The 17516-nt window shown below is 40.9% G+C and overlaps 1 protein-coding gene across 10 annotated transcripts in view; it reads right to left on the reverse strand.

Annotated features, from left to right (window-relative positions):
* The window catches only part of tenm4 (teneurin transmembrane protein 4), a 193466-nt gene that overhangs the window by 146153 nt on the left and 29797 nt on the right, over nucleotides 1-17516 (reverse strand). The window lies entirely within an intron of this gene.

Below are 17516 nucleotides of genomic sequence, written 5' to 3' on the forward strand. Positions count from 1 at the left end.
CTCGTGTAATTATGTGGAGCGTAACATATACATTTAAGCACCTTGGAGTGTCAACTAGTCATTAACACTGGATAGATTCACTTCATCGAAGCGCTTTATTAATGTATTTATTGACTTTAGAAGGTTGCAGCTTATTACAACTTGTGTCATTGTGCTCACACTAACTTGTGTGAAGGCGCACGGGCTGACTCATTCTTATGAAACAGAAACGCCGGCTTTTGTCCTTGAAATTCTGTCATCCCCGTGACCCGAGCCATTGCTCCACGGAGGCAACATATGATTAGTGGCGACCAACAGAGATAACGACTGCATGTCCGTCAAAATCAAGTTGCAGCTCGGCGCCCTGACTGCGTCGTCTTAATATGAGCTGAAGTGTGGCGTCAGGGTCTAAGGTCAATTTACAGATTCAGCAGTGCATTAAGTCAACGCCTAAACCAGCTCACCGCTACTGACATTTATTAAATATGTGGCCCTAAGCAGAAAATAGCTGAACATGTCACCAGAGACACCTTCAGAAACAGGCTATTTGAACAGTACAGCAGCTTATGCACTGATGCATGCAAATATGCTGCTGGATGCAACACAAAGATGAATTATAAAGCAGGCTTAGCTTGCAATAAATTACATATACTCAGGGGTGGACACTTACACATACGTCATCATAAAGGAGTGAAACTTTTTTTTTTTCTTATCCAATTTTCTTAAAAGAAAGACTAGATCCTTGTTGAGTCAATTGAAAGAGACAATCTCCAGGCAGAGTGCTGCCTAATTCAGAGCTAGAGAAAAAAGCCCTTGATCAGTTCATGGTGTATGGTCTGAATATGAATGTAATCAGGATTTTTTTTGCTTGGATCTCACTCTAAAAGACCACTCAAAGCCATCAGCTATTATCAGCCAGTGAGCAGCGTCTGTGGTCTGACCTCATCCACTGCACCGTCCCTCACAAAATGGCAGAGTTATGACTGGCGTAGAGGGGAGCTGAGCTCCTCGCCTTGTAAATGAGTGCGGCGCGTAACAGAGTCTTCATGCGTGTCACGAACCGCCCATCATTACTTTTACAGGGGTTGATTTGAGTCACAGCCTAACATATGGGTTATGGTGCCTCAGACCGTAGACACGGCATGCATAATACGAACAGATGCATTCCAAAAAAACACAATACCGAGGCAAGTTTGTGCAATGTAAGGAAGACATAACTTACAGTACATCTTAGAAAAGTTTAGACTAGAGCGGCAACACAACAAAGATTATTTATTTTTCTTGTCACAATCATGCATAACATATATAATGTCCTTTCTAGCATTAAGGAGAAACTACAGTGGAGAAAATGCCAATGCTTAGTTTGAAGATAAAATGAAAACATAGTTATTTATATAATATTCCATTTCTACCATTTTATGTGAATGGTGCCCCCCTACGAGCATGATTCATTCACTGCAGCCACACGTTATTTGTCACGTCACATTTTTTTTTAACAATGATGGAAAAATCTGAAGGCCGTCCATCATTTTGACAGCTCAACTGTAATGCTGAGTGATTCACATGCGACGCTGTCAATAGCCACACGTAGACCACCTGTGGCAGACTCCCCTGTCCAGTTGGTGGCAAGTGCGCATGTTAATTAGCTTCTGCCTGGTCGTCTTGTCTTTGATCCCAACGCAAGACCCACGTTGTCTGGCTGGTTTCAGCGTCACATCAGCAGCCCGAACTGCTACAAAGCCTGCTGGCTATCGCACATTTTCACAGCAGCTGCGCATCCGAAGTTTCTTTGGAGAGCCGGAGAGTATTTGTGATGTGTTTGATAAACAAGGTGAAAAAAAAAAGGGATTTATGTGTCTCAGGATGCAGCAGCTAATGTCATGGGACAGGCCTGTCTCCGAGAAATTGTGTTTATATACAACTAATTTGCAAGAGCAAATACATTTTGAGGGATTATGTCTGTCGACAGCATGTAATTATGAAAACAACTTAGTAATATGCATATTTATATTCTAGGAGACTGGGTTGTATGGACGGAGCAAGTGACAGCAAGGAGGCAAAAATCATTCGACTATGGTGTGATGTTGACATGAAATATTACTGCATGGTCAGTGTATCTTTTGTCTCCATGTCCTAATAAATGCATAACCTGTGAGTTCTGTATTCTGTTATTGTGGCCGAGTTGTTTTTGAAAATAAAATTAAATAAGCTGTATGGCTCATAATCAAATTACAAAATGATGCTTTTATCCAAAGACAGAAAATGACAGGTAATAATTAATTATCACCTCATTTCTACGACCCTGCCTGTCAAAACATTGGACAAGAAGAAAATCCAATGCAACCAATCAACCGCATATCATCACAGATCCTATATTTTCAAGCAACGTTGCTTTCAGGGAGCTTTCAATATTAATTGTAAACATTCGTGTCTGTTTATAGTTGAATCACCAGCTTCTATTCTTAGAGTCTTTTCACGTTAAAATTAGCAACAGCAGCAATTACTCTGTCTTTGACTGTCATCACCTAGACGACAGTCTCCATAGACACCAACTGCAAACTCCAGCTGGTGTCTTAAGAGTTACTGTGTCAGGTTAATAATAACAACAAAAAAACATGTATGTTTCAGACTTTGCCGAGGTTCTGCAAGGACTCACAGCTGATTTTTTTGACCTCCAGCAACACAGCAGGGAAAAGTAATTTCAAGACATGGATACGTTCACATTTAAGTCTTGCCTAAAGCAGCTTGAACATCGTATAACAGCAGATTATGTCTTGTAAATTCAGTTATTCTCATGACGTATTAGCCTACGCAACAGAGAATCACAAAGTGAGAGTCAGGTAGCAGCTACAGCCAATCCAATCAGCAAGCTGTTTGATGATGTTGACAATTTCAAGAACTGCACCTTGAAGTAAAACTCGACTCTCCTTTCAGAAAACTGAATTATAACTCAAAGACAGCCAAGACACGTCTAATATATAGAAGATCTGAATCATTTCTTCACCTGTAATTAACCTGTATGTCATTTTAATAAATGGCCTTTGAGAATGCTTTGAAACCAAGCAAGGTATTTCGTCCTTGCCCTGTTAATCTAGCTTTTTATATATTCTTGGTAATTCGTTTAGTACTACCCCAGATCAGTGTTGATCTCACAGACTGGGTGTAGTGGAATTTCAAGCTTGCCCCATTATGTTCATTGTTAGCATTCAGTGGAGTAATTAAGCTTTTTTATAAAAGGTTTGGCTAAGAGACTCTTGTCTTTGCTGCACTCGAGATCAAGTGGCTCACAAAGTGTGTGAATCACTTAATATACAGTGTCACCAAGAAAAACCTAAACATCACGAGGCAGCCAGCTGCAGATATAATAAATGGATTAGTATGATTAACTACCATTTTCACTTTTTATATCTTGATACTTTTAAACTGTGAGGGGCTAATTGTCATTCGTGTCAGTGATTTCTTGCAGCCAAAAATACTCATTACGGAGCTCTGTCCTCTATTGTCTGAGCTTAATAAAGAGTTTGACATTAGCAGATGATGTAGAAATTCAAAGACCTTAAGATGATACAATGAAGGAGAAATGCTTGAAACATTTAGAAACATTCAGTAAAACTGGCTGATGATTTGACTGCTTCTGTTTAAACATCTTATGTTGAATTTAAATGAAACATTAAATGAACGCTCGCTTGTTTATCAAGTCATATTCATTCAGCGTAGTATCACTCCATATTTTTCCCCTGGTCATCCATGTACCACCTCCAGTGCTGCTCTTCCCAGAGCGTTAAACGTCCGATTACATTTTCAGACATTTATATACAGCATTCTAAAAAGAGTACTGGATGAGCGCTGTATGAATGATGAATATAACTTAAAACAATCGATTGGATATTAGATATCTATTGAAGGATCAGATTTTTGCATGCTGCGGTGCTGATTTCAATAGCTCTTAAGTGTTTTACTGTATTCATACGAATCCATACTAAATCTGTAACTCAAGAAAAACAAAACGCTCAATATTCATCGACAGGAATCACTGTACTTTAGTTTAACCTTTAATTATCCAGGAAGAAGCACATTCCAGCACGCTATGAGCAGATATAATATATGATCAATATTATGGATGGTATGCAGAGATATTCAAAGCTCAGCCATTCTCACTACTACAAACCTGCATAATACATTATTCTGTGGTGCACTTTGGTCGGACGCATTCATTTAAGAAACAGTGTAAAATGCTCAGTCAGCAGGCAGGCTGACACAGTTATATGTAGAGTATTTTATATGAGATTACAAACTGAAACAATATCCCCCCTTTGTGACAAACTGACTGCTGTTCCTTCATTGCCTGCAGTTTAATAAATTTGTCCTGGCAGTATGTTCTTGTTCTTTCACATGACTTTCAAAGCAAACTCTGCTGTGTCATAATATGCGTTTCCAGACGAGCTGTAAGGTCAGGAGGTGGGACTTTTCACTATCCAATCAGCTTATTTGAACAACTGAAAGATCCTTTTATTGAGAAACTACTTTTTTTCATCCACATAGAAAAGCAGCTCCCATCATACTGGCTTTGTACCAAATTAGCACCGATGCAGAAGAGCTCTATTCTATTACGTATTGACCAGTGGAGACTGTGTTTCCACCCACTCGCTCACTGCCTCCAGCAAAGATCATGTGAGATGACCCGACATGTCATATGACCCCATCCGGGGGCAGCACCTGTGAGTTTCCTCAGAGAGCTGCGCGCCTGATAAATGAGTCTGCGCTGACGAGCAGCTGATGGAGTGGCTAGCAAAGGTCATGATGCTAGAGGAAGTTCCATTCTGCTCTCTCATTTCAATTTGGACCAACGCCGCCTTTTTGCAAATGCCTGATAACCTCAGTCAGAGGTCAGCCTGGTGGAACCAAAATCCATCATTTGGTTCAGACCTTTTCCATTACCTTGAGTTCAAATGAAACTTGTTGGTTCAAGCAACACTGGTTTAAAAAAAAAAAAATAAGGGAGGCATCTAATTTAGTGCACTGTGTGTCTTCCAAATTAGGTTGCGTGCCGTTTTCACTTAGGTGTAGCTACTGACTAACAAGGCCCCGCAGGGTGGTTAGTAGCAATAGATGCTGGAGGCATGCAGAGGACTTTTTTCCTTGACATAGCCTATATTTCTTTTTCTCTTTCACGCACCCATTGAGTCGAAACACCACCTCACACACGTTGGTATTCTTTAAGATTGCTTCCAACAACATAAGGAACGTCCCATTTTTGAGGAGAAGATAACTCTTTAGCACAGAGTAGGATTGTTAAATGGTTGAAAATAGGCGATACCTGCACACTGCTTCTGGGCTGTAATCTTCCTTGTTTATGCTATTTTTTTTTTCTCTCTATGTATACAGCTTTTGTGAGCATATGTATTCATGAGAGAGCCACAGAGAGAGAGCGATACAGGAAGAGGGAGAGTGCAATTTGTATGGCAGTGCAGACACCTTGCAGCACATATGGACACAGGGGACAATTGACCTGGACGCTGTCTCCACTCACCCATACTCACAAGTGAAGATGGCCTTGATAAAATGTCATCTTTCAAATGGTCATATGGCAAGCTATGGCCCCGTAGCCAGCCTGCGCCCTGGACTAGTTCCATAGACGGAGGAGGCAGGTGTGAATACTTTGAAAATGATGCCCTTTTGCCATCTCCTGCAGTTGAAATTTGCATCACAGAGAACAACTGCGAAATGTCAGTGGTCAATCAATTCACAAATAATCGTAGCCACAAAATGTAAGCACAGCATATCCATGGTGTTGATAGAAAATGTAATGAAATGACCCCTTGTCCCCAAGAAAAAGAGTGAAAACTCATTTGCTTCACTGAGGGAAAATGTGAGGGGCAATTCATTCATGGAAATTAAACATATCCCTGGGGTAACGTATCTAAATATGCAGGGAAAATTGTTTTTTTATTTCTTTTTCTTTCAGTGTTTTCTTAGCGTTGCAAGTGGAACAGCATGTAGTTATGGGGAGGGGAGGGGGTCTGTTCTATTTTCATTTGTTTGCATTTCAAAATAAAATCCAACTTGGGGCAGTTGAACATTATTCACAGGATTTACAAAAGCACCATAAGCTATACATGATAACAGCACGGAGCTGTTGAACAAAGCCATTTTACAACGGCCTATTGAATTCTGCCCAAGTTCAGATCCTCGGGTCATTAGGGAGTCCCGCGTGTGGCTGGCTGCGCATTCCAAAGCTAGCTGGGTACGATTGTTTGGCTCGGTTCTTTACTTCATTAATGCACATGAACTGCTCCCAGGCACCCTTGTCAATGCTAATGAGCATATTAGTTTGCTCCGAGGCCAGTCACTGTCTTTTGATCAAGTGAATATTGGTCGAAGATGCAGGGAACCTCGCACCAAAAGGACAGAGGGGAGAGGAAGATTTTGCATCCGTGGTGTCTTTAAGTCAAAGGGGTTAGGCTCCTCTGTTTTCTTTTTCACTACATCTTCCTAACTAGACCAGGTGATTAAAAACCAGGCAGCTGCAGTGTTTTTCTTTTCGCTCTAAAGCAAGATTTTTAGGATAATTGCTCCTGCGAGTGAATTAAACAAAAAAACGCTTTTTTCTAAATGGCCTTTGGTGAAAAAGAAGCAATCTGTTCTCTGTCTTTAATGGTGCCAGTTCATTAGCATTTGATTTTGAGCTTTTGAGCTGAGCCTCTGCATTCATATCCCAACGCATGACTTCTCTGCCTCACGTGTTACCATTCAAGCCCTAAAGTAACAGTCCAGCCAAAATGTATGTTTCGAAGACGAAACCGCTGTCCAATGGAGGACCAATGGATCACCATGGATCCTGATGATCGAGAGAAAATGTGCATTATCTGTGAAGCACAGTAGCAAACTAATAATTATTTAGTGTACAGATAAATGTTGGGTGTAATTAGGGCTGCCACGATTAGTCGATTAGTCACGATTATGTCGACGAACAAAATCATCGACAACTAATTTAGTAGTCAGCGGATCTGGGTCGGCATGGAAAGACTCTGGGGCGAAGGTGGCTCAAGGCTCCGTCCGCGAGCTTTACAGCGCCTGCCCACCCGCCCCTCTCCGGGACAGTCAATTTACATATGACCCGATTAGTCGACTAATCGAAAAAATAATCGGTGATTAGTCGACTATCAAAATAATCGCTTGTGGCAGCCCTAGGTGGAATATTGCTTTAAGGCTGCTTTGTCGGTGTGGCAAACTTAAACAAGACGTAAATAAAACATATTTAAAAAATGCTGCATTCGATAAATGTGAGTAAAGTAATCGTAAATACGTGGACATTATAGAAATTGCTGTCTTATTTGTGTGACTTTGTGTATTTACTTGGCACAGATTGATTACAACTATGTTAAGGGGAAAAAGTCTTTTTGGAGGGTGTGAAACACTCGATTCTTTACGATCAGCCCACACACTGTGAGTCTCAAAAGAGCAATATTGCCATAGGTGGGAGAAAAAAATGCACCCTGAACACTGCACAGTGCTGAGCCAGAAAATGACAGATCCCTCTCAGCTACTTAAAAACACATCTCATTAATAAACTGATTACTCATATTGTACTTGATTCATTTTACACCCACTCGCATTCACAGTTTCACACACACGACTGCACCCACACACGCACACCATAAGTGCGCTTCTGGTGATGACCACGAAGCAAAACAGACGGTCTCCATCATACTAGGGAGTTCAGAGAATACTTGGCTTATATATTTTGGCGGTTCTCTCAGATTCTGACAATCTTTCTCCCACGCAGCTTCACATAGTGTTATTATATCGTGGTATAATATTGTGAGAAGCCTCAAAGTTAGATACCTATAAGAGTTATATGTGGTTGGGGATGGACAAAGGTAAATACAGGAAGAGATGTATAGCAAATAACGGCGAGGAACAACACTATCTCTGAAAATTCTTGTGTTCATTACTTCATGGGCCAAAACCAGTGGTGATCAAATCGTGTCCAGAGAGTAAACAGTCCATAACAGAAATGGAATAGTGAAGGAGGGAGTTTGAGACAAAAGGAGCTGTGGGTGATGATAGATGGGGGTGAGAAAGAGTATGAATCCGGCCAAGATCACAGGCATCCATCCCCACCTGTCAGAGTGACTAATTTCCAAGTGGGAGCTGGGCACTGGCAAGCCGAGTGCCTCGGGTCAAAAGAGCCGCTTGGGTTACAGCGAGGTCTTCTGTACTGGCTGGGAGATAATGGCTGGGAGCTTACATGACACACCGTGCGCACCACCCTTGTTACAGAGGCTGTTCCAGCAATGGAACCACACGTCTGATCAATCACACCAGGAGTCATCACTGCTGGTAATACAGCAAGGCCATTGTATGTTTAATGTGGGGTGCACGATCTCCCGTACGGGGCTGAAGTAACTCAGTAACTCCATCTGTAAGAGAGGCCGGTATGCGATTAATGTTCCTGGCAGAAACCTCTTAGAAGATGACATGTAAGAAATGCGTTGTTCATATACTGTCGAGTCTTTCGGGCGCGTTATAGTAACATCCTTCAGCCTATGTCGATTGCAGCAATGATGTTGTGGTGCCTAATGAATGCCGAGTCATGCTGAGTATGACCACAACAAAGGTAGATTTTGCTGAACTGTGTTTCTCCTCCTCTGCATTCTCTATTAGCAAACCCCGACAGGATAAAATCTATTATTTCTATTGCCATAACTCTTACCAGCAACATTTCCAGGAGTATCATCAGTACTACTAGGTTCTTCTAAAGCCATTACTGCCTCTAATACAGAAATTTAGTTTAATATTACTACCTGTGCAGCGTATACTCCTCATACTATACTACAGTTACTGTTGCTACTACTTGTACTCCTACAACACCTAGTAGTGTGACAGTCCCTGCTTCGTCTGCTTGTGTGTGCATGTGCTGTGTCAGTTACTGGGTCTACCCATGATGCCTTTGAGGTGCCAGACAAGCTGACTGCAATATCCAACCAAATCTACAGGATATAAAAGTCCCAGCTTCCAGCACGGCTCGCTCTTTCCCCTGCCAACACCTGCTGCAGCCTTTTTTGCTTTGCTTAGCCTTTGTTTGACTTTTAACTCCACAACACCTTACCTGCCCTGTGCACACACACACACGGACGCTACTGATGTCCCTGACTAACACACCTCACATCCGAAGTTTAGTTTATCTCCTTTATTACAATAAACAGCTTCTATTTATTGGCATTCTGTGTTTTGTCACGGCCTATGGGCTGGATTATGACAGTTTAATTGCCACATTTGAAAATGTTGCATTGTCCCCCATCGACAATAAACACCAAGCACAGACATTTAAAACAGAATGAGTGAATTATATGGTAGTGAAACTAAAAGAATGCAGTGAAATAAAACAGCATTGTAAGTAAAATAATACACAAGAATAATACAAGAATTCAGGTCAAGCCAGATCAGTCTGAAGTTATGAAAAATAAGCTAGTCTGCATAAACAAAAATTACTTTAAGGAAGATATTAATTTGCCCAGTGAGATCTTTTTCAGCAGGCTGTTCCAAAGCCACAGGGACCTCGTGGAAAAAGACCCGATTACATTGTGTTTGCAGTCTAGACGGTGGAAATACTAATGCAGAGGCCAAATAATAGCATAATGAAGTGTCTCCCAATAGCTCTACTATCCTTCGTGACTCAGGCCTCTAGAACGAAACAAAAATAATTATCATTGCTACCAGAATAACACAGGGTAATGATCCCTTATTGTAGGGTCCTTCGACCACCATAGTAATAAACCTGAGCGCTGGATTATAGGGTAGGTTGCTCTCTGAACTGCACTGAAATTACATCCTCCTCTTCACCTCTTCAATACCTTCCTCTGTCCCTTGCTGTAATAATAATAAAACAAAATAATGTCTCTGACCTCTGATCTCATTACGACAGTTGCTAATAATCGTGGTCTCTGAGCTAAAATTTGGATTTCTGAGTGAACTAATTGTTAGAAATATAAATGAAATATAATAAATACAGTAATCTGCTTGGTAGTTTACATCTATTAATTTTGAAACATTACTTGGGTTGAGTCTCCCCGTTCTAATAGAGGGTTTGTGCTGAATCTCATACTTTATCCAATGATGTCCGAATTGATTTTCACAGCCCACGTTGAAAAGGCTGTTATAAAAGTGAAGGTGAATGACAAGGGTCTTGCTGTATTGTAAGCAAAGCTACTTGTTAAATGAAGTATGTGAGCCACCGTGCCATGATTATTAACATTCAGATTTACAAGTACAGGTGATTGTATGTATTCATAAAAGAGAAATCTTGATTTCAAAGGCAACTCATCAACTAGACTTCTCCCGTCTCCCCTTCAACGCCTCACAAAAAGTTTCAAAGATTGAACAAGACGTAAAAAGATAAAAAGCCTATCGCGTCTGAACAAACTGTCTAAACAGACAAAAACCTCTTACTTCTCCCAACAATGAAAATGTGATTTTGTCCTTTACAAATCTTGCTTTTGCATTTAAAGTGGCTTTTTTTGAACATAATTATTTATCTTTCATTTGCTGTACGAGTCCAATTTTAGTGCCCTGAATAGGACTCTGTCAAACATCAACATAATGCATGTCTTGAATCAAAAATTCATTTCAGTGACTCCACACTGAATGCGAGTTAAGGAAGATTCCCTAGATATGCACTCTGAAGGAAAATGAAATATTAAATAGAGCAAAAAAAAAAAAAGTGAATAATTTCTCTGATGTTTGTTAGTTCAGTTATTATCAGTGCTTTTAAATATTTTACAGAAGAGAGCATTGTACATTTTTTCACTGATGCAAGAGCGTGTTGACCCTTAAATCAAGTTAAAACAGTGATATCACCAAAACTGTGCACCTATACCACTGCCCTCTGATATTATCGATATGTTTCATAGAACGTCGTGTGCAGAAATGCTGAAAATTTAAATCTTTTTATGTGTGAATGTGCTAAACACGATTACAATCCCTCTCCTCTGACAACAGCCTACAAAGGTTGATGGTCGTGCCATCCTCTTACAAACAGGTGTGGTGGAGTGATTGCAGCTGTTCCCAAGGTGTCTCTTTATCACCAGCATTCATTGGTCTCCAGGAAATTGTTTTCAAACCTTTTTCTGTCGGTTTCGGAAAACATAAATGTTCTGTGATATTGATGAAGGCATTACACAATCATTTGGAAGGACAGTCACGTATATATATATATTTTTTTTTAAAGGTGTAAATTACTTGCCCATAAAATGAACTGCAAATCTAACTTTAAAATAAGTGTGCAAGCTGTAACCAATTAAGGTACTGAAATAGTCTTCATGTGATAAGAGCATTTTTTAAACGCTGATAAGTTGAATGAAGCATTCTGACTGCAAAACTAAATAAAACAGGAATATTATCAGATATGGATGATATTTCCTTTCACACTGATCCAAAATATCTCTTCCATTGGACAGCTAATGGACATGTAATTCTGGCACTAGGGCAATATGTGCACAGATGCAACACTGCTACTGATAACTGGGTATTGCCATAACTTTAACCTACAGCTTAAAGCAACATTTCTACTATAAAAAAAAAGATTTTAGATCATTTTGAAGCTGCACTGAGGTGTAATCAGGTAAAAATAGCGTTCCCACACTCATGAGTACATAAGTATATAACGCTTTACATCACACAGCACCAACTATTTCACTGATTTTGGTGAAACTGCATCATATTTTTCTGGTTTTCCCTCCGCCTCAACTTTACAGCGTTTCCTGATGGACAGTAAAGTAAACTGTAGCTGCTGTTATCTAATGTTAGCTCAGTTTGTTAGCCGAGCTGTCCGGACTGTGAGCTCAGAGAACCAGGGGAGTGTTAGTGTTTGTACCACAGGCATTTGGGGCCACCAGGGGAGGAGGAGGTTTTCAGGCCTGGGTAGCAGAGCAAGTGTTGTGCCAGAACTAGAGCTGGGCAAGCAGACAATGTAGCTGGACTCAGCAGCCTCGACGGACATCACAGCAGTGGCAAAAAAGTGTGAAGAACAGAGGAAGCTAAGTAAAAGAGTGAGTGACCAAACGAGGCTGAAGGACAAGAGTCTGGCTTTGTGAAATACATGGCTGAAAGAGAGACGCTGTTGGACTAGTCAGTAACATTATCTGGCTGCTATGTCTCGTGTTGTTGCACTCACCTGATGTTTGGCTGTAGTTTCTGATCATAAATAATGTGATCATAACAAATACATGCGCACAATGGCCCATATCTACGACAGCTTGGCAACTTGGGGTGTTAGAAAAACAAAAATTTTCCATTTGTATGCGGTGTTGCTTTAAAAAATACAGAGGAAAACAAAAATATAACCAGTTCACAAGCGCATTCCCTGGAGAGGTTATCCCTTCTCCTCAGAAAAATCCTATAGTGTTACAAAAACATTTCCACCCTCAAGAAGAAGAAGAAGAAGAAGGGGGAGAAAAAGGCATGATATGGTCAAACTATCAGGAGGAGGGTGCATGCCCAACAAACTGTGTCAGTCGGGAGGTTACCAAACTCACAAGGAGAGTGCAAGGCTGTTTTAGCCTCAGACAGAAAATACAACATCCTTTAAACCAGTCGAATTAAGCCTCCTGAATCCGAGTGGTTCCCGCGGGTGGAAACCGGGGGCTCGTCCTGACACAGAGGGTGGGTGGAGGGGGGGTAGGTCCTGCTTCTTGTCCACTGCCTGGGGAGGTGTGTGTGTGTAATGCAGAGAGAGCAGCTGAGAAAACATTTCAGTGGAGACAGACAGTCCAAACCTGCTCTTTCCCCAACAGCTGGAATAATAAAGGCTCTGATTTAAGACGGTTTAAATCTACCTCTGAGGAACACAATCTTAAATTATGAGGGGGAAAAATATCAGAGGAGTAAAAGGCTGTGACTCTTTAAATCATGCAACATCAGAGGCAGTTTTATGTTTAACATATTAAAACAGGAAGAAGACAATATAACCCAAAGTGGAAATATATAAATAACAAAAAATCTGCTTTTGTAGTCTGGCTGTCATCTTGTATTTTTGGTTGGGGGGTGGAGTGAGCGAGGCTGCTTCTGTTTTCTTTTCAGCTCGGGTTGCTATCACGCCTCATGCTAACTACCCTGTTCTTTATTCAGCCCTGTATTTATTCAGAACAAGAAAAGCAAACAGCTGTCAAAAAACATTTTTTCTACAGGGTGTATGTTACTTAAATGTTTAAATTAAACAAATAAATTGGAAACTTTGGAGTTACAACATGACATGACATCATTCCCCAAACTGTTGCAAGTAAAACTGTATCGATGTGTATGCATGTTTTTTACTGAAACTACACTGGGGGAACAATAATAATAATGTGCTGCAATATTAGGTAGTACTGTGACTGGCAGCCTGTCATCAGTACATTCCCACCCTCCTATGTCACGTTGAAATAAGTTCACTGTCCCATCAGATGAAATATGTACAGACGACATAACCATAATGTTATTTCAGAAGCCAAGCCACATTAAACTTTACTATTCCAACAGGGGGGGGGATTTTGTTGCAGCCAGGTATCCAAACACATTTGAGTTGAGCAACACCTGCTGCTGTCATGACTGATATTTAAATCAGTCACAGACACTTTTTTCTGACACATTTTATTCATAACACGCACTAAAATGCACATAACACTAGGCACACAGTCACAGTGTTAGCTAGTAAATTAACCTAATTTGCACTTGGTCTATGGTGCATTGCATTTTTTTGCCTTTTTCTATATCACCTGTAAGCTACATTATATTAAATATGGTAAACTCTCAGTCTGTCAGACTGCTGTCAGTGGACTCGTTCTACATCCATAAATTAAAAGACTACATTAACCAACTAGAAAATGGACATGGGAAGGAGACTGAATGGAAAACTGTGACTGGGTCTGGCTACTACTACAAACTTTTTAATTCTCCACTGATCGACGGAGAGGATAAAATACTACAGTATGCACTTGTCTATGAAAATCATGGAATGAAGTGCTCTTTTCGGTGAGTGCATTGCAGAACTCTTCGGGGAGTTAAAAGGCACGTTAAATTGAAGAGCTTGTTTTTAATTATTTTATATGCAAAATAGATCATTGTGAATATATTTAGGACTTTGTGTTCTTGCAGGTCATGGAGAGAGTCCATGGTTTATTAGACTGACCACACAGACATGCACAGAACAAAGAGTGAGAAATAAATACAAGAGAGCAGATGCGAAATGTAATTAAGCGACAGAAAATGGATTTTTCAACCTTTGTCTTGATGATCTACTGTTGGCCCATATTTAAGAATTTCTATTTATATATCACATTAAAGGGCCAGGAGCAAAAGGGACATCCGTGAAGAGACATGACTGAATGTCAGGACCATTGTGTCAAATGTGGTTGGAAGTTCCTCGAAATGCCGTGATCACATTAAAGGCTGTTCTCGTTTGGGAGGGTAAGCTTTAGACGATGGCAACAAAAAGGCTAACGTCGATATTTTTCAACCTGTACTTTACTGTCCGATGTTTTTATGACTGATAGGGACATCAATTTTTTTTTAATCTGGTCCAGTATTGAGCGAGGGTGATGCAGTCTGCAGCCGTGAAACAGGCTACAGTGTAATCCAGTGTACAGTAAGTGCCTGTTTATGCCACTGGCCTGCTCAGATTATTTTAAGTGTCTGACAACAAAATTACAGAGAAATCAAACATTGTCTGTTCCTTTCACCTGATCTCATGTGTCTAACCAAGTCTCACTCAGGGAGGAGGTCTTGTTGATCTCGTGAGAGCTTGGAAGACAACAGTGAGTGTAGTAATGTTGTGTTTGAGTGCAAAAATCGTAGCTTAGTGTTACAGAAATAACTGCCATGGCTAAATATTTAGCTGATTTCGGCAATGTGGATGACTACCCGTGTTTATTTGAGCCAGGCTATTTATTTGAGTACACAGATGAAGAGCTCAAGACAAGAGTGGACGAGGAGAGAGAGAGGGCCGAGGCAGAGGAGGGTGAACCGGCAAAGCCTGGGAGACTGGTGGCGTTCCTGTGGGTGCTGTGACCCTGTGCTGTGATCTTATTCCCACAGCGCTCTTTTAAGATGAAATAACAAGTGGACTCGCCATATGGTTTCAATCAGCAACAGAGGAATAACACAAAAAAAAAAAAGCTGGATGGACTTTAGTCAAGTGTAAAACTTCTGTGTCACCCATTGGTTTGTGGACAACAATTTAGGAAGTTTTAGACCCAGGAAAACCTCTACTGCGCACAACTGCCCACAAAGATTGTGTTGTAGTCCGTTTTGTGGGTTTGAAACTCGTCCCCATTAGTCACTCGGACACAAAAAAGTTACCCTTTAAGAAAAAATGGTTGGTAAAGGCTCAGATGTGTCAGATTTATACTTCTACTTGAGTATAACTGCATTAAAACTTTGGTGCGTGCCCACCTTCCCATCTCAGCATTCAGCTCTATCCCCTCTGCCTACACATTCTGCTCTGTCTTCATTTCAGCAGCACAACAGAGGGCATTTGCATATTATTATGTGCTTATAATTGTGTGTACCTGAGGGTCACTTTGCTGCCGCGTCACAGCTGAATACTGAGTACGATTTTCTCAGTCTCGGCCACATCTAAAAATCCATCTCAAGATTTTCTGTTTCTCAGTGGCTTAGAACGATCACCAGCAGTGTCTTTGGTTGGTTGCAGACACATCAGTGACTTCCAAAGCACAAATACGAGATGGAAAGGGGGTGAAGAGAGAGGGAGATGGATAGAAAACAGAACCTGAGGGGGGGAAGAGGACTTGCGGAGATATTGACAGTGTTAGAGGCTTAGAAATTGATGGCGGGCAAAACCTTGCAGCTTTCAGGAAAACAGAGGAGGTATCTTCAATCGGGTGGTGAAATTGCTTGAATAAAGGTAGAGACGGGTCTGGCTTTCAATTGAGGGCCCTCACCTCTGAAACTTCGCTCAGTTCTGATGGAGCTGCTGTCACAGTGGAAAACCTTGGTGTTGTACAATAACACAAACACACGACGACAAGCAGCTCCTTATACTTAGGACAAGTTTAAAACGACTGTATCTATAGACATCGGTGTAAAACAGCATTAGCGTTAGTTTCCAGTGATGGTCATTCCCTGTCACTTGAATGGAGATGCATGCTCTATCTTCTTATTATTTTTTTGGTGTTACGTCATAACTCTGCATGGTGAGATTTATCAGTGCTGGTGCTAATGCTTTCGGTTCACAGCTCAAAGCCACTAAATAAACAAATCAATCAAAGAACTGCCATATACCCTAAATTATAATGTAGTCGAGGTTGTTCTAATTCTTAATTCAGACAGCGTTGCCTCGAGCGTATCTTGTTTTGCATGAATGGTCAAAGTTATTTAGTGTCTGTGCATGTGGCATATTTCAGCTCCGCGGGCAGGCGATCTTAAGGTATTGTGAGAAGTTAAATCCATTGAGAAAATCATCAGGGCTCACAGTACATTTGCAATCTTTGCTGCCACTCTCACGAGAATAATATTATTTTAAATGTATGCACACATTACCGTCTGTTCAGACAGGCTGTCATCGGGCTTCCTCCTTCCGCGGAAGGTTAAAACCTGTCAAGACTTGGGCCAGGCCAACTGTCCCCCCATTCTGTACACTGATCGAGCCAATGAGCTGTCCTTGTTATGTTTGTTCTGTTAGCGTGACAGCACCTTTCGGCAGAGAACAGCCCTTCCTGAAGAATGATACCACACAGCCATATATTGAGAAATCCATAATGCAGTGATATTTTACAGGGTTTACAAAGTATCTTGCAAATTGCACCGGGCCACCTTGACAAAAATGCCTATACAAGTTTGGGGTTTTTCACCCCCAAAAATATTGTAATTATTAAGGTATAATAATCTAATTAAGATATTCATCTAGTGCAAGATTTTCTTAAAAATAGGATTCAATGTTAATGGGTTCTGCTGCACAGATGTAATGGCGCGGTTAGTCTGTTTACGGCCTCAGCCTCACACCGTGCAGCCACTGCAATAAAGTAGTGCACGGTTGGCGTGAGTGTGAGAGACAGATCAGTGTGGTGGTATTAATGGGAGTCCCACTGCCAGGGAGCCTTGCTGACCTTGGTCTTATCTCTGCAACCTCATGCATGATTGATAAATAAAAATGAAACTCAAGATGTCTTCCAAAGCCGAGGTTCCTAATCTCATTATGAAGCTGGTCTTTCGGGCAGAAATGAGAACAGACCTGGTTGGTTTTGGCTGGCGAGGCATTTAATTTTGCAGCACTTCCACTGTTTACGCACTGTCAAACAGGGACTGGAGATACAAAACAATATCTCCGCGACTTCTCTACACCTGAAAGACAATTGAATTCACTGATGGGTCAATAAATATTCCATCTCCCTGGCAATAAAACACATGTATTAGCTAGAGGTTCTCTCTGCCAGATATCTACTATGCAAAGTAAAAAAAATTAACTTCATGTGGGATTTTAAAACATGCATCACCAGTTTGCCTTGAGCGATTTGTTTACAGTTAGGCTTATGAATTATTAA

Source organism: Larimichthys crocea, chromosome VII, assembly GCF_000972845.2.
Source record: "Larimichthys crocea isolate SSNF chromosome VII, L_crocea_2.0, whole genome shotgun sequence".
Taxonomy (NCBI): Eukaryota; Metazoa; Chordata; class Actinopteri; family Sciaenidae; genus Larimichthys; species Larimichthys crocea.